At 45.9% G+C, this 24,338-nt stretch overlaps 1 long non-coding RNA gene across 1 annotated transcript; it reads right to left on the bottom strand.

Annotated features, from left to right (window-relative positions):
* Positions 1–14,480: 14,480 nt before the first annotated feature.
* LOC104670842 lies at positions 14,481–22,944 on the bottom strand. Its single transcript, XR_004055979.1, has 3 exons — positions 22,041–22,944; positions 17,088–17,310; positions 14,481–16,086 (listed from the first exon to the last, which is right to left on the bottom strand). It is a non-coding gene; the product is annotated as an uncharacterized LOC104670842 (long non-coding RNA).
* Positions 22,945–24,338: the final 1,394 nt, after the last annotated feature.

The raw sequence follows: 24,338 nt of genomic DNA, 5'->3' as shown, positions 1-24,338 counted from the left end.
ATGCTTATCATTTCATTGCACCATGGGCTCCTTCCCAACAACAAACTTCAAAATTCTTTACGTAAAGGTTTCTTGAGGCTGAGAAACGAAGGACGACAAGAGACAGAACCCAGTTCCTGTTCTCAGATGGAGGCTCCCGATTTTAGATGCATCTTCACAGAAAGCCCACATCACTCATCTCAGCGACCCGTGTGACCTTTGGCATGTGTCAGGCACACAGTGAGTGTGTCTCATCCTGCCTGGTCTTCCCCTCTTCTCGGGTATTCAGATAAACTCTCCTGCCCAGTCCTCCTGCACTTTGTGTGGGGCACGTGAGATGAAAACCAAGTGTGAGTAGGAGGACGTGCTGTGTGCCAGTTCCCAACCTAGCCGCAAGATCTCCTGGGTGCGATCCCATTTCTCCCTTCTTCTCTCACATGTGGCTGTGATGTCACCATGAGGAAGGGGTCACATGAGGAGCCACACATCTCCCCCGATCCTCCACCAGCAGCATGAGAAGCTACTGAATGTCGAGATTGATTTATCACAGCTCAGGGCAATATGCTCTAACACAGTGGATACTCAACTGCAGGTCACTAAATTATGTGAATATTTTAATTGTGAAATGCAGGTGTAACTTTACTCATAACTACTCACAGAAATAGAGTCAGAATTCAGGGATTTGTTCATGAATGATCTAAATGCAGGAGGTGCTGTGTTCTCCCCATGCTTTAAAACCTAGAACAACTAGTTTGAAAAGTCATTATTCACATCTCATTCTTCTAGTGGAACTGACCCAGGGTCACATGGCGAGCTAGTGGACAGAGGTGGAAACGGCATTCTCATCTCCTAATGCAGAGTCAATTGCTCTGTAAGTGAAATGCTGCAATTCAGGCCTCATTCTGTGGGCGTTCTTTGTCCTTGGCGGCTGCTACAGTCTGTGTTGTCAGTGCTGACACAAGCCAGTGGGGCAGGGGAGCAACAAAGGTGGGAGTGTCGAGTGGTGAGGGAAGGAAAAGTCAAGCAGCAAGCCCCAGCAAAGGCCAAGGGTCCAAAGAGAAAAAGAAGAAAGGCTTTGTTGAATTGGAAGAGTCTCTGGGTCTTTAAAATGGCCGGGGGCAGTACCTCAAGCCTGTAATCTCAGCAGTTTGGGAGGCGGAGGCGGGCAGATCATTTGAGGTCAGGAGTTTGAGACCAGCCTGGCCACATGACAAAACCTGTCTCTAATAAAAATACAAAAATTAGCTGGGCATGGTGGGTGGGTGCCTGTAATCCCAACTACGTGGGAGGCTGAAGCAGAAGAATCACTTGAACCTGGGAGGTGGAGGTTGCAGTGAGCCAAGGTTGCACCACTGCACTCCAGCCTGGGTGACAGAGTAAGACTCTGCCTCTGAATGAATGAATGAATGAATGAATGAATGAATGAATGAATAAATAACCTGACAGTCACTTTAGGGGATGTCATGCCTAATGGAAAGAATACTGATAACACCATTTGCAGAAATAAAGCAGCAAAGGATCAGAAAACGCAGAATAGAATACATTTCCTTTTATGTTCGCTTCAAATGGTTTCCTTTCCTGGGCATGCTCTGGTAGGAGTGACTGTTGTGTAGGAACAGGACAGGCCTACGCAAGGGATCTCTGACCTCCTGCGCATAGACTGGAGTTAATGAACTTAAGATGCTCCTCAGTGTGAGCCTCGCTCAGGGTACAACACACTTTTTCTGTAAAGGGCCAGATATTAAATATTTTGGGCCTTGTGAGTCAGAAGGTGTCTGTCTCAGCTACTCAAGTCTACCATTGTAGAGACAACAGCTGTCAAAGCAGCCATTGACAAAACGTAAACAAGTGAACCTGGTTGGGTTCCTATAAAACTTCATTCACAAAACAGGCAACAGGATGAATTTGGTCTGAGAGCCATAGTTTAGCACCTTTAGTATGGCTCATTAACCTGATGAAACCCCAGAGCTTCCAGGAGCTTGCTAGAATCACAAATGTAAAGCTGTATAATAAAGTCCTAGCTTCTCTTTCTGATCATGTAATTGAGGATGGCCACTGGGCCTCAGAGAGCATGGATGCCTCACACAACACCTCAGTCCTTCAAGGAAAATAGCTTAGATACATGTAGCACTCATGTGGGTGAGTCTAATTCTGGAAGGTGGCTGGCTGGATGTGGGACATTTTCTGCTTCCCAAGTTGGATAGGAGATGTAGGGCTCTTCTGATTGGAATTAACCATGCCATTTTGTCAGTAGGGTATGCTAGAAGTTACAACAGGAGAATCCCACCTTTCCAGGAAGACTCTGCAATACCCAGCCCTGGTCACCTGCTGCGTACCTTGGGTGACTGAAGACAGTCCATCTCACATCCCACTGCAGCATGATGCCTGCTGCTTGAGGGAACCTGGAGCCTGATGCTTTTGCTGTCTTCTGCTTTGTACAGATTTCATACATAGCAAACCTACCAATGAGAACAGACTCTAAAAACAAGTGCAAACTGTAAAGAAAAGGTCCTCTGTTTCAAATCCTCAGAGGTTCCATGATTGAGCAGACAATGTGCGTCAATGTGCGTTAAACGTGCCTCTTGCTGGAGATAGGAAATTGATGCTATTTTATAAATTAATTGCTATTAATCATAATAAAATAAGAAAATGAAGAAGTATACAACTTATATATATAACAAAGTTATACAACTTTGTATTCATTACTTTAAGTAAAGAAACAATTATTTATGGAATTATCAATGATAATAGCAAAGTCATTCATTAGCTGTTTCCAACAACCATGCCCAGCATCTCATACAGTCCTTAAAGGAAGACTCTTATTTCCTTACGTGTGTCCACGTGAGGACGTTCACTTAACCTTCAAATTCTAGCTCAAGTTCTTTCTAATTCTGGAAATGCCCTACGGCCTCAATGTTGCCAGAGCTCTGTGAATTGTATCTTAAAATACACTTGTCTAGCTTACCTCCCTGAGCACATTCCACATTGGAATTTTATTTAGGGGATTCTTGGGACAGCCTAAGAAGGTCCCGCCCGGGTTTGGGAATGCTTGTCACGAGTGGTGCACGGCTAGTAAAGGTCTCAAAGGCTGCCGCTGCGGAGTCTGTCTCTCAGGAGGCTGCCCTGGGAGCCAGGCCTGAGCGCAGAGGGCCCGCCCGTTCGCAGCAGTGTCCTTGTCACTGTAGGCAGCACCATGCGGAGGGCAGGACAGATGGTCTTCCTCCGCCACACACCAAGGCTGCCTTCGGCTAGGTCCTGGTGCTGGGACCTGTGAGCCCAGAGTGAGATGGCTGTGTGCAAACGCGCTGGGGAGAAGGCGCCCTTACACTTGGGTCCCCTCTGCTGGTGGTGCAGGCCACACAGACACGCTCTTGTGGCTAAAACAAAATTGGGACAAATTGGGCTGTGAGGAAGGGGCACAAAGAAATCCTCCTGCCACTGCAAGCAAGCCGCCTCCGCTTGCCATCGCTGGTCCACAGTGGGGCGCACAGAGCCAGACGCCCGGCAGGTGCACAGGACCCGAGCTAGTCCGTCCCAGGTGTGGCGCAGGGGTGATGGATTTTGACTGTTGGCCTTGAAACATCTTTGCCTCTTTCTCATCAGATTTCTTGTTCTAGAGTATTCTCTGTAACAGGGAGCTGCGATTCTTTTTCTGTAAATATCCAGAGAGTAAATATTTTTGGCTTTGTGGTGCGTCAAGTTCTGTGTTGTAACTGCCTAGCCACAGACCATGTGTAAACGGCTGGACACAGCTGTTTTCCAAAAAGAACTTTATTTACAAATATAGGTAGTGGATGGATGAGTGAGTAAACAATTTTTTAAAAGGGAATATTATTCAGCCTTAAAAAGGATGGAAATTCTGACCCATGCTACAGCAAGGATGAGCTTTGCATTTGTTACTCTGAGTGAAATAACCTAGCACGAAAGGTGAAATACTGTGTGATTCCACTCATGTGAGGCACCTAGAGTACCAAACTCATGGGGACAGAAAGAAGAACGGGGTTGCCAGGGCTGTGGAGGGGGAATGAGGAGTTATCATTTAATGGGTACAGAGTTGCAGCCTGGGAAGAGAAGGTTCAGGAGATGGAAGGCGGTGATGCTGTCCAACAGTGTGAACGTACTCATCGCCAGTGAACTGCGTGCACTGGAATGGTAACTTTTATGTTAGGCGTATTTTACCACAAATGTAAACCGGCTGTGGGCGACTCTCCTCTATACTCCTCAAAGGTAATGCACGTAGGAAACACAGAAATATTAAATTTTTCACTCAGAGATAGTCCCAGTGTTTCAAACCAGCATTATCCTCTAGGGCATGGAGGGTGGGGACGGGGGAGCAATGCGCAGTGTGGTCCCTGTTTTACTGGGGACACGAGAAAGCAGTCATGAGAATTTCTTGGACTTTCAAGAAAATTCAGAAAAGAAGATAAAAGACATATTTACTTCTTGGAGGGAATGGGGTCATCATTATTTTTTCAAAGACGGTCCATTTTAAAACCTGTTTGAACACGTAAATTGTTCTCAGTGCCTAAGAATATTTCCCAAGGGGCCAGGCACAGTGGCTCACACCTGTAATCCCACCACTTTGCAAAGGAAGCTTAGGCGGGCGGCTGACGAGGTCAGGAGATGGAGACCATCCTGGCTAACACAGGGAAGCCCCGTCTCTACTGAAAATACAAAAACTTAGCCAGGCGTGGCGGTAGGTACCTGTAGTCCCAGCTTCTCAGGAGCCTGAAGCAGGAGAAGTGCTTGAACCCAGGAGGCAGAGGTTGCAGTGAGCCAAGGTTGTGCCTCTGCACTCTAGCCTGGGCGACAGAGTGAGACTCCATCTGAAATAAATAAATAAATAAATAAATATAAATAAAATAAAATATGAAATATTTTCCAAGGAACACATGTAATACAAAATGTAATTCGGTTCAGGCAACCATGTTACGTGAGTCTACAAAATTCAGGTGAATGTCCTCAGTCAGTCATTAGAGATTGAATTGTTTCCTCCCAAAATTAATATGTTGGAGCCCTAACCCCCAATGTGATGGTATTTGGAGAAGGGGTCCTTGTGGGGTAATTAGGTTTTAGATGATGTCATGGGGTGGAGTCCTTGTGATGGGACCTTAGAAGATGAAACCAGAGAGCTTGTGCATGTGTGCGCTCTCTCTCCTCTCTCCCTCTCTTCCACACATACACACACACTCTCTCTCTCTGTCTCTCTCTTTCTCTGCCATGTAAGGACATAATGAGAAGCTGGTCTGTCTGAAACCCGGGAGGAGACGTCTCACAAAATCCGAACCTGCTGGCACTTTGTTCTGCTACTTCCAGCCCCCAGAACTGGGATCAATAAATGTCTGTTGTGTCAGCCCCTCGGTCTGTGGTATTTTGTTACAGCAGCCCTGAGCTAAGATGATCGCATGCATGTATATGTGTGTGTGTAGTCCCTGTGGATGTAGTCACCTATACATCATGTGTGTATGCATGTGAACACACACACAAGCTCACATACCATTAAATGGTATTGCATCAACCTATGTAGGTGTACAGGAATGGAGAGAGGGAGGGAGCACGAGTCCAAGGCCCCTCCATAAATACTAAACTTTCAGTGATTTTAAACATTCTCTTAGAAGGTGGAGACTCATAACCCCAGAGCAGGAAATTCTCTGTGAGTTCAGGAAAGAACAGAACAGGGAGTGGCCCAACAATGATACCTTTTCTTTGCCTTCTAGGGTGTGGACTGAAGTTTGATTTGGTTAAGAAACGCCCACAAGGAAAGGGCAGGGGTTGGCTAGGTGACACAATCTCATTTCCCCTCCTTACATAAACTCATGAGCAGAAACACTAATTTGAGTTTTTGCTTGTAATCTGGCATTATATTTCATTTTGTTCCTTTTCTCCAGCAGGGTTTGCTTTATGGAGCGCTCAGTGAGAACGGTGCTGGGAGTCATTCACTGATACATCACGTAAACCTAAAAATACTCCGTCACCACCGCTTGGCCAGCTTTGAACCTGTGAACTTGCAGCACAAGGCCTGGGTCCTGTTGGGAACCCCACTTTATAATCTCATCCGGAAACCCATCCTCCCTGTGTCCCCAACTTTTCATTCCAATCCTTTAAAAAAAATTGTTATGTTACATCCTGATTCCACTGTATATCTACGAATATATTGCTAGGTTTGTAGATATTTTCATCCCTAATAACTTTATGGTGTTTACTTAACCTTGCTTTGATACTGCTATTGACTTTGGAATTATAATTACTACTACTAAATGAGAATGCTTGATGATAGATGGAGGCAGACTGACCAACCACTGTGTGGGAAGGGTGCAATGGCCGTCATTAGAAACCAAATGGCACAGAACAATCTTAATTAGACATGACCAACATCAGCTGCCCCTATTCTCAGGGTGATTAAGGCCCAGAGTTAAAAAATACTGAAAGTCACATTACCTTGTGTGATCTTGAGAAGGGTGGGGCTGTCACATTTGCCTCTAAGAGCTTTCCTGTCTCATTTTAAAATGAGTTTGGCTTTGGTTTAGGATTAAGCAGCCGGATGTTTTCTGCTTGTTTGCAGAAGTCGTTCTACCAGGTTTATGGCCCCGGAGAGGTAAAAGTGATCAGTCAGATGTTTGGGAAGCTCAGGATAAAGATTTGCTCTTTCTCTCTGTCGAAGGCCAAACCCTTCTTAATTAAAAGAAGCAGGCAGGGAACTGTGCTGCACGGCTCTTTCACTGAAATGGAATTTGCTTTAATGAAGACCCCTGTGACGGTGGCCCAAATGCTAACATAAGGGCAGTAATTATTTGTTTTTAACACTCTAATGTGTAAGTAATCCTGAAACAAAGGCAAGGCACTCAACAAACTTCACTGAAAAAAAGCCATACTTCAGAGGAACTCTGCTGAGACTCCTACGAAAGTCCAGAACTCTCTTCTCCTATGTCCCATCTCAACAATTCTATGCACCACCAGAAATCAGCCACCATCCCTCCGCAGACCTCTCCCTAACCTGCACCTCCCTAACCCGCCCTCCTTCCCCAGTGCCCTATTTTCAGTGTTCTACTGAACATCTTCATCTCAGTTCTCGGCTCAGGCCCCAGACTTAGATGGCCAGACCCACCATTAGCATCTCTGCCCTCACCTTCCTGTTCTTGTTTACCCAAGTCATCCAGGATACACCTGGCTGTCTCCTTTCACTCCTCTCTCCTTCAGCTTCTAAAGCTCATCAGTGCTAGTGGTGTTTGATTTTTATTCTGTCTGGTGTTTCCATTCTTATTGTCACTTTCTGACGGTGAACTTGCCTCCCCAGTTCTTCCTGAACTGCTGGAATAATCTGCTTGGTAGTCCGGTCCCCCATGTAACCACTCTCCAGGCTGCTGCCAGGGTGACTGTCATCATGCACAGCTTAATTGTGTTTCTCTGCCGGTCGAAAGCTCCTAAAGTCCCCAGATACAGTCCAAACCACTGATGGAAACTGTCTGGGTCTCTGCCAACACACCAACCCCAAGTCCCTTAGCACCTTAACACACTTTACCAAAGTGGACTGTAGAAGTCTTGTCTCAGCTTACAGCAGCACAGCCTGTGGGGGTTCCCAGTGGACCGCTGCTTAGAGCATGTGATTTAGAATAAGAATTGGCTTCCAAACCTCACTCCAGCACTTTCTAGGTTTGAGATTCAGCTTTGGCCAACCCTCCAACTCCTCTGAAACTGTTTCCTCAAAATGGAATTCGTCATAATCTGTATGTGTTTTTAAGCATTTGTCGTGAAAGTGAAATTAAATGCTTAAAATTCAAATAGCAATTTACTAGTGGAAAGAAGTATTTTTATTGGGTCTGGGGAAGCTAAGCCAGAGGTCTTCATCAAGTCGAGAAAACCAGTGGCCAAAAGCAAACTCTGGACAAAAAGGCAGCCTCAATAGAGGAACTGAGGAACGGAAGATGGTCTGAGTGAACAACAGATTCAGATGTCAGGTCCCTCTGCTAGGGGAGAGCACGCAGTCAGAGACCGCGCTGTCCCCCGGGGAACTGCTGCGGTTGCAGATGAAGAAACTCACCTCTGAAAGGGGCTGCGTGTCGTCATGCCCGATCACAGTCATTCATCCTCTTTTTTTTAATTATTATTAGTTTTATTGTAGTAGGAAGACCAACAATTTGCGGACTCCAACGCGCTTTCAGAATCTCCACGATCAGTGGCATTTAACTGAAATAATTGTGGATATGGAGTGGAAGAAAAGAGGAAACTAAACCTTCCTGGTCTCCTATTGTCTGGAACAGACTTTGTACAGAGAAGCTCCCTTTCCTTGCAAGCCCCACCCCATCTTCCACGGACAGACAGTGACCGGGGAGTGACCACCAGCACCTGGCCTCCCTGAGGTGGCTCATGGCTCTTTGGCTTCAGGGCGCTGTTGCTGTTGGCTCCTGCTCCCCCTACAAACAATCGCTTTAATAAATGTCCTCCTGTCTCAGTGAATTACTCTCTGGGGCTGGGGTGGGGAAACGGAGGGAAGCCCTTCTGCTGTAGGAACTGGGAGTAGCAGATGTTTAAACGTAAAAGAGGACTTCCTCATCATGGGTTGCTTTTTTTCATTTGCAAATTACACCCACATATATTCATAAAAGAAAAGACAGACAGAGTCCCAGCAGAGCTTCTCAGCTGGAGCAGGCCCTCACCTGATGCCCCCGCTCTCAGGTCCCCCACACACTGGCATGACCGGCCCTGCTTGTCTCATTCTGGGTCTCTCTGCTCTGTCCTTGGCAGCCCAGATTTGGAGGTCAAGAAGAACAGGAAGGTCCGCTGGAGGCACGAGAAGCACATAGGCTGGCAGAGGGCAGAGGCCGCAACGTGGGTGTGCCCATCCTGAGGGCACAGTTTCCCAGGGGAGGCAAATGACCACAGACTGTGACCCAGGCCTCCTGCCTGAGAGTAGGACAGGCACAGAGCTCTCCCGCACAGCTTGTGTTTGGTGTCAAGGCTCTTTTATTTTTACATTTCTGTATTTTCCAAAAATAAGTGTTCTAAAGTTCTTATCATAAGAAAACTATGAATTATGAAACATATTTAAATTATTAAATGTGAATTAAATTAATATGAAATATATTTGAAATCAAAATAGGATTTTCAAATAATATAAGTCAACATAATAACAGTACACAGACACATATTTAATATTATAAAATCTTCATAAATAAAAAATAGAATGCTTCAAAGCATCTTACATATTATTTAACATCTAGTGCCTTTGTCATCTTGCCCATGAAATCTTAGTGTTTCAAGCCACTCAAGTACTGAGAGCGCTTGTGTAGAACACAATGCACTTCCACACGCATTATTGCAGAATCCACGGAATCTCTGGGAGAAGAAAAGCGACGAGTATCAATTCCCGATTTTACCCCAGGACAGTGGGCTCAGGAGCTGACCCAATGCCCACAAAGCAGCCAGCACCCAGGGCTTCTAACGCTACTCTGGGCCTGGCCAGGATAGGTAACGCTTTCCATGACTGTCTTTGGCAAAATAAATTTCTCCCTCCTATATATACAAACTGTCCAGAAAGAAAACAAAGATACATAAATAACTCTGCTAAAGTCAGTGGCTGAAGAAAGTTATGTGTGATAAAAAAGCAAACAAACAAACCAACCAACCAGGTCCAGGAGGACGGCTCTTTTCCTGGGGGTAACAGGCAGCTGTCTGGAGCTCTGCGACACGGGCCGGCCCTCCTGCTGCGCTGCGGCCGCTGCCACTCCAGAACTGAGCAGGGCCACCGGGCCACAGTGGTGACTACACACCCATTGTTGGAAGGAATGAATGAATGAATGAATGGCACAAAAAATAAGCAGAGTTGCCTGAAACAGGCAGACACGATCATATCCTGTCTGTGTTTTCTTAGGCATACTCTTGCCTTCTGTGAAGTCTGTATGAAAGTTGTTAACACGATGCTTTCTTTTTATCTAAGGTTTACTGTTTGCAGTGACAGTGACCCTTTAGGATCACCCAACTCGTCTGGGTTCGCGTGGGACTGTCCCTGTTTCCGCACTGGAAGTCCCTTGTCCCTGGAAACAACTTCCTCCCAGGCAAACAGGGACAATTAATCACCTACATCTAGATGGCTTCTTTAGGGCAAAATACAGGGTCAAGGATTCACAGCCTGAATTTGTCAGTTCTTACAATCTTGTGGCCACTTAAAGTGGCAATGTGACCTCTGAGTGCAGGGTATTTTTAAAACTGGGGAGATCACTTTCAGTGGTCCCTGCTTGTTTGCCTCTAAAAGGCACAGTACTCAGTGAATGGTGGGGCAGTGGGCAGGAGCAGGAGGGTTTGAATTCAGCCCCTCACCCAGACCACATTGTCCCCTTCTGCAAAACCGAGGCCTTCATCCCAGGCAGGAGTTTCTTAAACTCCTTTCAAATACCCAACTCGCTGCATTGATGAAGTCAGCTTTCTGAGCTGCATGGGAACCCCTTCTCACCTCCTACCTTGAAATCTGGGTAAGTTATCTCTTCTTCATCCCTAGCACTGCCTCTGCCATGAAACCTTTCCGGGCCTTCCCAAACATCCAACCACTTTGAGAGCGGCTTGTCCACTCCCAGTCTCTAACGTGGACCCGTGTCCCTCCACCTGGGTGGACCTTCTGAAAATGGAACCTCTTCGGCATCAGTCTCCCCACATGTTAAACAAGGAAGACACCCATCAAAAATGACTTTATGAGGATTCCATCCCCACCGTTCCATTGAAGTTGAAAACATCTTGTTCCTACATGTGAGCCATCTGTTGCTTCTGCTGCTTTACTTAATGCTATTTCTTGTGCAATTAAAACAGTACTCTATGCAAAACATTCTTTGCTGTGATGAACAGACTGCTGGGTTGGTGCTAGTACATCGCAGTTCCTCAATAATCCTGTGTTGGTCCTTCTCCTTCTGCACACATGGGATCAGAAGAACATAGGGTGCCCCAGTCTCAAGATGTATGTGACCTGGGCAGTATTTGAATTGAGAATCGATTCTCCAAAGTGCCTAATCTGAAATCTTGCGCCTAAGGAGACTTGAGCACCAGTAAGAGTTTGATTCTGAATGTGGAAAAACTCAAAACTGTCCTCGGCTCTCACACCAAAAAAACAACCAACAACACAGAAGGCGTCGGTGAGTAAGTGCAGGTGATTTCTCTCCACCAATAAACAAGCAGTCAACCTGCGGCTGACACCATGGGTGCCCTCCAGTTCAACTCTGACATGCTCCACCTGGAGACAGCGGCATGTCCCACAGGGCGAGGTTCAGGACCACAAGACTGCCCCCTCCTCCTTAAACACAAGCCTCAGGTTCGGGGCTCTGAACTTCTGACCAACTGGCTTCAAGTTGGGCTTCCCATGACCCCCTGTTTGGGTTTGATTAATTTTCTGGAGTGGCTCACAGAACTCAGGGAAACATGTTTTCCAACTTATGATGAAGAATGTTTTAAAGGATGGAAGTAAACAGCCAGAAGAAGAGACACCCAGGGCGAGGTCTGGAAGGGTCCCAAGCGCAGGAGTTTTTGTCTCTGTGAAATTGAGGCGTGCGCTACCCTCCCAGCACGTGGATGAGCTCTTGTTCACCTTCCTGTCTGCCCCCATACGTTCAGCTATCTGGAAGCTCTCCAAATCCTATTCTTTTGGGTTTCTGTGGAGGCTTCATTATGTGGCCATGAGTGAGTAAGCCATTGGTCTTGGTTGATTAACCCTGGAGGTTGTGTGGGGTGAGGAGGTCTAACAGTCCCAATCCTGCCTTTGTCTTTCTAGTGGCCAGCCCCATCCTGAAGGTACAGAGGGGCTGCCATCATTAGCATACAAAAGGCATCACTTGGGAGACTCTAAGCATTTTAGAAGTTGTATGCCAGAAAACACGAAGTTGAAGATCAGATATATCTTTCAGAGCATCACAGATTTCATGATACTCTCTTTGACAACATGAAAAAGTTCTCATTTTTCCACATGAGTAGATTAAATCTACCAAAGAATTTTCTTATGGGAACTATTTACATTTTTGACTATTTTGACCCAATTTCACACTTACAGAACAGTTGTGAGAGTTAAGTACAAAGATGCACAGGTGTGCTCCCCCCAGAATCTCTAAATTTTGTGGTATTCACTTTTTTTTCATATGAACTCTTCTACTTGGAAGGGGCCATAGAGAACATTTATTCCAGCATTCTTGTATTTGAGATTAGGGAACTGGACCCAACCACTCAGTCTCCTGCCCGTGGTACGGACTGGTACCCACAGCCTCCAAGCCTCAGCACTGAGTCCACTTCCTGTTCCCAGCCACACATCACATCATCACAACAGATCCTGTTTCAGCAGCTCGCTTCCCAAATGCTCAAAGCTGCACTTGGCACGGAAGGGATGCCAACACCTCACAACCCTCCCAGACTCGTCTGAAATGGACCTGTTCCCACTGTCTACTCAACTAGTCACACCTGCTGGAATATCAACCTTTTTAGGAGAACAGGTTTGTATCAGCCATGACCCCTGCTTTGGAGAGAGGAAATAGTGCTGCTGGGAAACGCGAAAAAATTATTTACCCCTCCTCAGTTTGAGGAAAAATATTTAAGTCATTATCTATGTGAAATTTTCACTGCCCAAACCCCTCTTTATTTGCGCTTTTTGTTTCCTAGTGAAAAGTAAAACACGTTTGCTCTTGCGAAATTGCGCAAGGAAGATGCTTGGGGATATTGCCCTTCTTTCCTTCTCCTCTCTGGTCAAGCGAGGGGTGGGAACAAGCATAAAGGAACACAGAAGAGGGGGATGTGGAATTGGCTTTAGAGAACACTCTTTCGGCGTCTCTTCCTGCTTGCCGCCGGCCGTTGGCAATGGCAGTCCCGCTCTCTCTGCACCTGTGGCTCCTGCGAGAATGTGTTACAGGTGAAGAAGCCACTCATAGCCCTCACTGAGATTCCTACAGCAATAATCTGAGAGTTATAAATTCACTTATGGACCTAAAACAAATGAACAGGAGTGGGTATCCCATTCTGCAGCCAGCCCGTTTATCTGGTGGAGCACACTTTGCCTTGAACATGTGGTTGAACGATGCCTGTGAAGAGAAGCAAGTGCATTCTTCCCACGTGATCAGGTCTGACTTGGGATGAGTGGGCAATGCTAAGGCCTGTACTGGTTTTCCCATGGCTCTTTTCCACCTCTCAGGTGGGCATGGTGCATTTCAGCAGGGAAATCTTGTTTGATTACAGAGAAGTTTACCTCCACTTGTTTAGTTTTCTCGTCAACATAAGTCGACGATAACTTCCTTCAGGAAAGAGTTAAGAAGGTCTCTGAAAATGCTGCATTGGGTTTCACAAGTTGCACTGGAATACGTCATACTCTTATAGGGCAGGTTGAGACTATAAACACACAAAAGTCACAGTGCCCAGGTGTGAGGCCTCAAAATCACCTGCAGCTGGGGAGTGGCCTTTCCACCTAAAACTGTGAAAATACATTTTAGGGGAGAGACAGTCAGGGAGATGAGGTAAGCAATATGGACAATTCTCTTGATCTCGTCTGAGTCTGAAGCAAATGGTGTTTTGTAAACCTGTCTTTATGGATTTTCAAAATTTCAGCTGTATGCTGAACCCTTTAAGTGTGCTACTGCCTTTCAGATACTTACTACAAAGAAGCTTATGTGGAGAAGAGGTTACTCCCAGGTTAGGGGAAGGGCAAATGTCTTCCATTTCGAGCATCAGAAATTGCATTTTCAGTCCAGGAATAAGGGTGATGGATTTCATCCTGAATTTATGTGTGTGTAAACCAACCAAAATGAAGCTGGGAGAAGCTTTGTATGCAGAGCACTATTACACAGCAATGTTCATTTAGCAAAGCATGGTGACAGCATTGGAGTGTCGTCTTACAAACCCCCTGCAGCCTATGGCATGTGCCAGAGAAAGTCACAGGTGCACGGCCATCCCTGAGGAGAGGCACAGAGGCTGAGGATCTGCTTTCTTCTTTGAGGCTGGTACTGAGATAACGTCACCAGGAATGTTGTCTAAGGCACAGGTGGAGAAAAGTGGAGTTTCTCTAACAGGAAATTCTTTAAGCCAGAAAAATGTTCAAGCGGCCATTGTAAAGATGTGCTCGGAAGGTCAAGAATTGAGACCTTGGATACTGACAGCAAGTACCCCTACATTTGGAACCTGAATTAAGAAAGTTTATCCCTTTGAGTCCACTTTGACTAGTTAGCCATCGTGGAGTGAGTAGCCCTGTCTGCTCTGCAGGGCTCCAGGTGATGCTGAGGATGCTGAAGAGCAGCATAGGACTCACCAAAGCATCCTTTATCAGCTACAGGAACCATGCATTACACAAGTTAACAATAGTCACACCCCCGAATTCCCTGCTCCCGTCCACACCATAAATGCCCTGGTGGCAACCGCCTCCTGCAAGCTCTTTGGGATCACAGGCAGCTCACAGTACAGCTCCTACCTTCTGCCTCGGAAGCAAAGGTTACCTTCCTTGAACAGTCTGGATGAGGTCCTCACTAACATTAAAAGGACAACGAATATCTCAATTGGTGTTTAATGTTTTAATTTGTGCCACTTTTAAAAGCAATTTAGATTTTACATGAATTAGAGGGGTGTGTTTTACTCCCATCCAGGTAAAATATGGGCAGGGAATCCTGGACTCCTGGAGATGTTCCTGCAGGAAGTCCGTGGGCACCTGAGTAGTTGGAATGGGAAGGGAGAGTTTGACCTGAGACAGCATGAGCTCCTCCCAGGAACAAAGGCTTTGTGAAAACATCCTGCTTCCCATCCCTCAGAGAGAGTCAGGGTGGGTGGAAGGGTCAGGAGAAAGAAAAGTCATCAAAGTGGAAAGTCAACCAAAAACTGGAAAAGAGTAGACCCATCCCATTGTTTCCACAGAACTCATGTCATGAGAACAGACTCCTGGGGTCCCATTTCCTGTCTCTCCTGCACTTTTTCCCATGAGAATCTTGTCTTGGACTATGGGCCTGTAACAGTTTGGACAGTCAAGGGCACCAGGCTGTCCGCTGAGAATAAGGTGTAGGGAAGACAGCCTCCTTGGCAATCAAATAATTAAGCCAAGAGATGAAGCATCAGCCTTTCATTAAACTCTCAAGCTAGCTAAGTGTTCATGTCCTAAAGCCTCTTATCTAGACCAGCGGAAGAGTGTAAAATGGGAATGCAATCTGGCTCGTTAACGTTGCATCAGAAGCTCGGTTCAGCATGGTGCCTCATTCCCTCGTGTTGCCCTCACCCAGCAAACAAACAAAACCGTGCTGAATCTCAGTCCCAGAAAACAAACAGTTCGACCACTGGGGAGGAGATCACTTTTCTGGGAAATTTGCAGAAGAAAACAGTCGATTCCATTCTTCGGTCTCTCCACAGAGAAGTTGCAGTGGAACTGAACGATCTTATGGATCTATCCTCTTTTTCTCTCTTTACAGAACCCACCTCCTTTTCCCATTAGGGTTATAGAAAATAGCATATAACTGGGTCATTAGGTTCAGGCCCAGAGAGCTGTCCAAAGGTCAATGGAGTGATATTTTCACAGCTAGCAGGAGAATAGTTTTCCCACTGCAAATGTGGGGGTGAGAAACATTTGTGCTTCCCTGATTTCCTATCAAGCTTAGATGGCTGCATGCAGGGGTAGGTAGAGAGATGATAGGAGATGGATTGATAGATACATGAGATAGGAAGATAGGCAGACAGGTGCACTCCATAAATGAGGAGATGAAGGGGAAAATTCGAAAAATGATCAAGTTTTTTTTTTGGAGCTTTTTGTTTGTTGGCTTGTGTTTTGGTTCTGTTTATATTTAAAATGGAGTATAGGGATTGTGAAGGTGGTGACTGGGTGAACTCTTGTCTCCAAACCTCGCGTCTCTCTTCCAGCAGGGCTGTTGTAAGATGACTCACCAGGACACAGAAAAGGCAACGTGGCAAGCCACTGTCCGCCAGACCACCTTTTCTAGAGTGCAGTGGGTTATCTCCCTCACAAGCGAGCCCAGAGGAAAGGCTGGACCTCCCTGGAAAAATCACTCCCATAATGAAGCAGACCCTGACCCGGGCCACAATCTTCACTCAGCCCTCCACCTTCTAAAAATAACAGCGCCAAGCCACTCTTCCTTCCAGCTGCAGGCTCAGGACAGGGCCTTTCTAAAAAAAAGAAAAAGAAAAAGTGCTTCTTCCTGTTTCACTAGTACTAGACACAGATGGCCAAGGACTCCCCACACAGATGCCCTAAATTTCACGTCCAGTGTGACAGGGATGATGTGAAAGAGGGAAAACAGGCTGCTGCTGGCTGTGGTTAGAGAATCAGGAAACAGGGCAGCTGTCCACGGGGCTTTGGCCATTAGAGCTGTGGGAAAGCCACTCGCTGATTTCGCCTGTTTTCCTGCCCTCTCCACGGAGCAAGTGCAGGTGTTTTAGAGATGCTTTACTGTTTTAGAGATGGACAGGTGTTTTAGAGACACTTTGGGTTGGAGCTGGACGTTGCATCTTCACTCAGAGGGACCTCAGTGCACACACAAGCCCGTTCCTGGGCACTGAGTTCCACCCTTGTGTGCTGCTAAGTGGTAGGGCCCTGGTTTTCCAGAAGAGCAAAGGAACTTTCTATTATTCCAAAGTGGCTTCAGTCTCACGCTGGTCCTCAGGCAGCAAAGCAAAGGCTCGGTAATGCTTCCCTCCACAAAGGTTCGATCAGAGAGGCTCTCACACTCCTGGGGTACCCACAATGTTCCAACAGCCTCCTGATGGGTCCTAGTGGTGAAAAGACCCAGCGCCAGGCCTCAGGGGACCTCCCCCATCCCCCCACAGCATGTGTCCCATGGGTCACTTCAGCCTCAGCCTCAGGCAAAACCTCTGGAAATCAGGAAATCTCCAGCTGTTTCCACAAAACCTCCAGCCCTTCGTCCTACTCTGCACAAACCCTCTCCTGGGAACTATATTAAAAATGAAATTAAATTTTATAAAAGCAGGTATTATATTGCCAGTTCTCACTGTGTACTGTACAGGTACAGAGCCTGGGCCTGATCACATATGGGATTTTTGTTCTTTGTATAACAATTTGGGGATCAAGCACTTAGTCCATACTATAACCTCCATTATAAAACTTTTCTGTTAATAAATTAGATTAGACCTTACTACACGTTGTAGACTCGCTACAACGTGTAGTGCCTTTCCCAGAAACACAACCAGCCATAAGTTCTGGGAAAGCAGTGTTGACCAGAGGGGAAAAGGGGCTCAACGCCAAAGACCTGGGTTCAAGCCCCTTTCTCTGCTACTTTCTGGTTGAATTTCTTAGAGAAGTTGCTCAGCTTCCTCCAGTGTGAACTGTAGTTAATGATAATAGCCACCTGCCTTGCTTGTTTTAATGGTCAACTGTGAAGATAAAATAAAAGCACTTTATAAATGCTTTATGAACGTCAGCTAGAAAGATAAACACCTTTGCTTGAAGCAGTCAATAATGATGAAATCCGTATCAGCCAATCAACATTTCATTTAATGTTCCATGTTCCATTTCCAAAGGGAAAAAATTCTCTCCACAGAAGTTGGTAAAAATAGGTAGAGTATTAGTTTGCTAGAGCTGCCATGATGAAGTACCGTGGACTGGGCTGCTTGAACAACAGAAAGTTATTCTCTCACAGTTCTGGAGGCTGGAAGTCTGAGATCAGGTTGGGCAGGGCTGGCTTCTCCTGGGGCCTCTCTCCTTGGCTTGTAGTTGACGTCTTCTCCCTGTGTCCTCACGTGGTGGTCCCTCTGTGCGTGCCTGTGTCCTAGTCTCCTCTTCTTACACAGTCACCAGTCAGATTGGATTGAAGTCCACCGTGGTCACCTAATTTTAATTTCACTACCTCTCTAAAGGCCCTGTCTCTAAACACAGCCACATTCTGAGGAACTGGAGGAGTTGGCGCAGGGCACAGTTCAGCCCACATTAGGTCGGTAGGATAGAAACTTCACCCATAAATTGAACTTGTTCATTTACTTTTTTCACTCTTTAATTTCAATCATCAAGTTCGTTCAAAGAGTGGTTTCGGATACAGTGAATCTAGAAACTTTGGGCGGGCCTCATTTTCTCTACAGCTTGATTTGTGGCCACACTTACGAAGCCTGGGAACATTCGCTTTTATAGAAGAAGAAAAGGAACCACAACCACAGACAGAGTCCTGGCTGTGTCTGAACCACCTGCCCCAGGGCGGGGCTGGTTCTCCAGCTCTGCCAGGGAAGCATTTGGCAGTCCAGGGCTGATGAACTTCCCTGCATTTTTCTCCCTCCAAAGGTTTTCAGAGTTTGCGAGGCCTTACTTTCATTGGCCAATTCAGAAAAGAAAAGCTGACTTCCTGAGTGCTCCTCACAAACAGTCTCCAAATCGCCCAAGAAAGCTGACATCACCATTCAGACAACCCTGACCCTACTCTCAACAGTACAGATGTGCCCAGGATGAGATACAAAATAAAATTAATAAAGAGAAACTGTAATTTTACTCAAGAATGGATGCCAAGGCAACTATTTTATGGCAGGATAATTTGACAGAAACATGCATATACATTTCCATGAAGGATTTTCATCACACATTCCTTCCATGGAGGTGGGTCTCATATTTAGTAGAAAAAAAATATTTTTGTGTCCGTAGTGTAATAAACATTCTGCTTTCAAATAACAGTTGCTTCTTACCTCTAAGCTAAAAACTTAAAAAACAGTTTCATACTTAACATCTCACTTTAAAAATCTTATCACCACCTCTCTTCAGGTAGTTGGCATTCAAAAAGTTTTTTATTTGTTTATGATTAAGAAGCTGTGTCCTGAGTAATAAAAGGAAACATACATTAATTGGATTTAATCAAAGCTTAAAACTTTTTATTGAAGACACCATCAAGAAAGTGAAAGACCCAGGCGCGGTGGCTCACACCTATAATCCCAACACTCTGGGAGGCCAACATGGGCAGATCACCTGAGGTCAGGAGTTCGAGACCAGCCTGGTCAACATGGTGAAACGCCATCTCTACTAAAAATACAAAAATTAGCTGGGCGCAGTGGTACATGCCTGTAATCCCAGCTACTTGGGAGGCTGAGGCACGAGAATTGCTTGAACCCAGGAGATGGAGGTTGCAGTGAGGTAAAATCACACCACCGCTCTCTAGCCTAGGTGACAGAGTGAGACTCCATTTAAAAAAAAAAAAAAAGACAACCCACAGAATGAAAGAAAATATCCTCGAGTCGTGTATCTGACAAGAGGCTTGTATCTAGAATATATGCACTCAACAATAAAAATGCCGATAACCCAATTTCAAAATGAACAAAAGACTTACATAGACATTTCTCTGAAGACACACAAAAGGACACTAAGCACATGAAAACATGAAAAAATGCTCAGCCTCATTAGCCATCAGGGAAATGCAAAACAAAACCACACTGAGGTGCCTCTGCCCACTGACCAGCTTGGCTCCAATCAGAAAGAGACAATAGTAAGTGTTGATGAGGATGCAGAGAATCGGAACCTCGTACATTACTGGTGGGAATGTAAAATTGTACATCTTTCAAAAATAGTCTGGAAGTTCTTCAAAAGGTTAAAGATAGAGTTGCCACATAATCCAGCAACTCCATTCATAGGTATATACCTAAGAGAAATGAAACCATATATCCACGTGAAAACTTGTCTAGTTGAGCATTCATTATCCAAAATATTTGGGACCAGAAGTGCTTCAGGTTCCAGATTTTTTTTATTTTATTTTTGGATTTTGGAATATTTCCACATATATAATGAGATATCTTGGGGATGGGACCCAAGTCTAAACATGGAATTCATTTATGTTTCATATACACCTTATACACACAGGCTGGTGGTAATCTTATACAACATTTCTAATGATTGTGTGCATGAAACAAACGTGTACACTGAACCATCAGAAAGCGAAGTTGGCATTATTTCAGCTACCCATGTTATGGGTCTTAGCCCCATGTGGGGCCCTGCGGGAACCTACCACTGGTGTGTCCAGCCTGCACACTTGCCATTTTATTACTCTTTGTAGGTGTGCTGTCCTGGGGGGAATCGGGGCATGCTATGGAAAGATATTTCCCAGCTGAAGGGGGATGTTTTCTCACTTAGGGATGCTGAATAAACTGTGCAGTGCACCTGCATTTTTACTGGGATCCGTCACATGCGGTCAGGTGCAGAATTTTCCACTTATGGTGTCATGTTCATGATCAAAAAGTTTCAGATTTTGGAGCATTTTGGATTTCAGATTTTATGATGAGGGATGCTCAACCTGTATATGAATGGCATCATTATCCATAACAGACAAAAAGTCAGAACAATCTAAATGTTCGTCAGCTGATGAATGAACACATAGCGTGCTGTATTCATGCAATGAAATGTTATTTGGCCATGATAAGAAATGAAGTATTGGTACACGTTTCACTGATACATTCTGCAATGAACCTTGAAAATATTAGGCTAAGTGAACAAAGCCAGACACATAAGATCCATTTTGTCTGAGTCTGTTTACAAGAAATATCCAGAATAGGCAAATATAGGGAGACGCAAAGTAGATTTATGGGTGTCAATGACTGGGGGTGGGAGAGAGAAAGGCGGAGTGGCTGCTAAGGGCTATGGGGCTTTTTGAAGGGTGTTGAATATGTTCTCACATTGATCATGACGACGGTTACACGACTGAATCCACTAAACAACATTGAAGTGTACACTTTAAATCGGTAAAGGCATGGTATGCAAGTTATAGCCCAATAAAGCTATTATTAAAGACAGAAAAAGCTGAGCCTTGCCACACCTCATGTAATGTCACCTCTTCATTTAACAGGTCACTGGGCCTGTTCCCACAGGCTTTAAAGAGAAGCGTGGCAGTAAATACTTCAGTCCCACCCGTGATTGTGAATGCTTTGGTAAGTCCAACTGGAAATGTGACACACCTTCAGGAAATCTGTGGCAGGACCCATATGAGAAAAACATTTGGACTAGCAAGTAGAACTTAGGATCCACCCCATTCCTCAAGAGTGATGGCTGAGGACACACCCCAGGGACAAGGTCAGCGGTTGATACGAGGAGGAGCATTTAGAGCTCGTCTACGCAGCATCCCGGGATGCGTGTCCCAGCGGGCTTGCCTCCTGGGGTTGTGGTTGTACACAGAAAAGACGAAATCTCTAAGCATGTGTTGATGGGCAACCTTGCCTGTTTTATTCATCATTGTATTTCCTGGCATAGCAGATGCTCCATCAATGCTGAATGAATGAGTGAATAAAAAGCTTATGTATTTTTTCCTTACCTCTCATCACCTTAGCATTTGTCCTGAAGTATGAAGCACAGCCATCTGGAAAATGGGCTTCCTGCACGTCCAAGGAGGAAACCGGTCTCCCCGCACGGCTGTATTTTCCATCTTGCTCTTACCCATAATAGGCATTTTAACTCAGAAGGAGGGATGTGATTGGTGCTAATGCACAGTGAGTGCTGAGCTCAGTTTCCGATTGCAAGTGTGTGGGAAACGTAGCTTCCTTGTTCTGTAGGTGAGCTGACCTCGATGAGAAGCCCCATTCTGGACTGGCAGGGATGCTCTGCACCAACCCGGAGTCCCTGTGATTCCACAGGAGAGAGGAGGATCACTTAGGGACAGGTGGGGCCTCACGGGCCACCCATGCGGGTGCTGCGGAGATGCCCTGCTGGTCCTCTGATTGGGATGCAGGCAGGTCCTGGCTGCCCCTCACTGTGCTGTGATTATGAACCCCTCACGCCTCTCACCTGCCACGCCCATGCAGCCCTTGAGTGTCCAGAAAACGTTTCATGGCTTCAGGACAGAAACCTCCACAAGGCTCCCAACCTGGTCCTCCAGACACACCTGCAGACTTCTCCTCTGTCCCTGCTCCACGCTGAGCACTCTGAGGTCAGCCCGGGACCCCACCTCCACCACCAGCCCAGGGCATGAGGGCCAGAATAGAGGGTCCCCGGGGAGGGCCACCACTCTCGGGACCCGCTTTCCCTCCAGCTGCCCAACTCAAGAAATCCAGTCTGGGGCCAGCTGTGAGTCCTCTGCCAGGGCCCAGGCTTTTCAGATTCAAAACCAAGAAATCAGCTAGTGTGTTATCTGTGTTCTGCTATGTTTTACCTGAGGAGGACATTCCCTGGAAATAAAGGCAGAGTGGGCAGGTGCCCAGTGGGGGATGGTAGAAGTAACAGGAAATACCCAGGAGACCACTTAATGGCCCTAGTCCTGAAGATTCCACTGTAGAATTTTACAAAAGTTAAGAAGCATGGTGAGTGCTTCCACATCAGGCCAGCAAGAGGAGGGGAGGGGAGCCTGGTGCTGTTGCACAAAGCAGGTCTTCGGTCACAGACCCACCCACTCCAGGTGCAGCCCAGCTTCCACCAAAGATGAGGCGAAATAGGGGTGGGTGGGCAGATACCCAATCCTCAAAGTTGGAAGATGAAATCCTCTCAGACTTCTGCTTCCATGCCTTCTACCATGACCCTTTCGGAGGGTGTCAGGGCAGATGTCCCTACTGCAGAATTTAGGCCCGGGAGGTAGAGGGAGGGCTCTGCTCTGCTGTCCCTAGGTGGGCCTGGCTCTAGAGACTCCCCCTGCGGGGCACACTGGGAAAGAAGGGGTCTCAAACTCATGTCATGTCACAAACAGCTGACATACGCCAAGAGCTTCTAGTCCAAGCTGGAGAAAGGAGGTGCTGGAAAGGCTGGGGCCAACCCAGGTTGCCTTCAAATATCTCAAGGCTGTCAGATAACCAAAGAATGAGGAGGAAGTTACAGGGAGGTGGGGTTTATTCAAATAAGAAAGATCAGGTAGTTTCCGTGGGAGTCAGCACCTCGTCCCTAAGCGCGTCCGGGCGGAGTTTGACTGGCAAGGCAGGACAGTCGTGAAAGAGGTTTCCCATTAAATAGAGTTTCATCCAAATGGTCTCTGAAGTCACAGCTGACTGTTAAGAGTCTATGACTACAGTGTCCAGGTCAAGGTTGGCTGATACTGGATATTGAAGCAAATATCAAACCAAAGAGTCAAATGATCCATCCTTTAGAATAGATTCACATTTTTAAAAATCCCATTTCTCTTTACTATGAAGTCACTTTTATTTAATTGTTCATAAAAATGAATCTTAAAAATTTACGCTTAGTTGAAAGTTCATAAAACATGTAATTAGGGCATTGCACATCAGCCACACATCTGGATTCATGAGTTCATTGAAAGCTGATAGCAATCACTGGGGTCACTATGAGTCCTGGCCACCTGTCAGAGGCCGATGGCTGCAGCTATCCTTTAACGGCCTGGTCTTTGCACTGGCCAAAGAGACAGTCAACGTCAGTCAGCATTTGCTGTTAATAGTAGATGTGGCCGGGTGTGGTGGCTCACGTCCGTAATCCCAGCACTTTGGGAGGCCAAGGAGGGCAGATCACTTGAGGTTGGGAGTTCAAGACCAGCCTGACCAACATGGAGAAACCCCATCTCTACTAAAAATGCTAAATTAGCCTGGCGTGGTGGTGCCTGTAATCCCTACTTCTTGGGAGGCTGAGGCAGGAGAATCACTTGAACCTGGGAGGTGGAGGTTGCGGTGAGCCGAGATTGCGCCACTGCACTCCAGCCTGGGCAACGAGAGTGAAACTCCATGTCAAAAAAAGAAAAAAAAAAAAGAGTAGATGTGATATGAAACTTTTACTAAGCATTTTATCTCTGCAAATATAAATTTGTCTAACACAAGCAGATCTGCAAATTCCCAATTTTCTGACAGTAAGTCACACACTTTAAGATTATATTTAATTACCAAAAAAAAAGCCTTCTTTGGGTAGCAGAGGAGTAGTGCCAGGCAGAGGTCTGTCTTCAGATCCATGAAATGGGAGTGATGAGAGAACACGGAGATCTCTAAGAAAACACTCGACTGTAAAGATTATGCTTCGAAACCTGCTCCTTGTGGATGGGGCCAGCTGCAAGAGTGCTTCTCTGTCTTTCTGGAAGTTAAGTATCTAGTCAGAGTTCATCAGCTCCTTTGCATTGCTAAGTGGCCTCTTTACCTGTAGTCTCTTGAGATAAGTAATATCCAAAGACTAAAATCTGAGTTCAGAGGTTTTCCTTTTCATACTAGCTGCCTTTTCCCTCTCTTCCTTCCTCACACACTTATTTCATCTGGCTTTATCTTGGGCACCAAAGGAGAAAAATATCACACACACCAAAGTCAACCTGTCTTTTAATTCTCTTTAGAGGGGAAAATATGATATGCCCTATTTGTTATTTTCGAAACAGATGATTCTGGGGCTGGGAAACATAGTAATTTCAGGAAGTAGCCAGCCAGGTACCAGCAAACTCAAACTGAAAACCCTGCAGCCGGCCCCAGCTTCTTTACTCGCCCCTTCCGTGGCCACCGAGTTCAGTACTGAAGTCAATCTCAGCCCAGGCAAGCCA

The sequence above is a fragment of the Rhinopithecus roxellana genome, unplaced genomic scaffold, assembly GCF_007565055.1.
Source record: "Rhinopithecus roxellana isolate Shanxi Qingling unplaced genomic scaffold, ASM756505v1 contig3831, whole genome shotgun sequence".
Taxonomy (NCBI): Eukaryota; Metazoa; Chordata; class Mammalia; order Primates; family Cercopithecidae; genus Rhinopithecus; species Rhinopithecus roxellana.
Note: the sequence above shows the minus strand (reverse complement) of the source record. Positions and strands in the feature narration are given on the sequence as shown.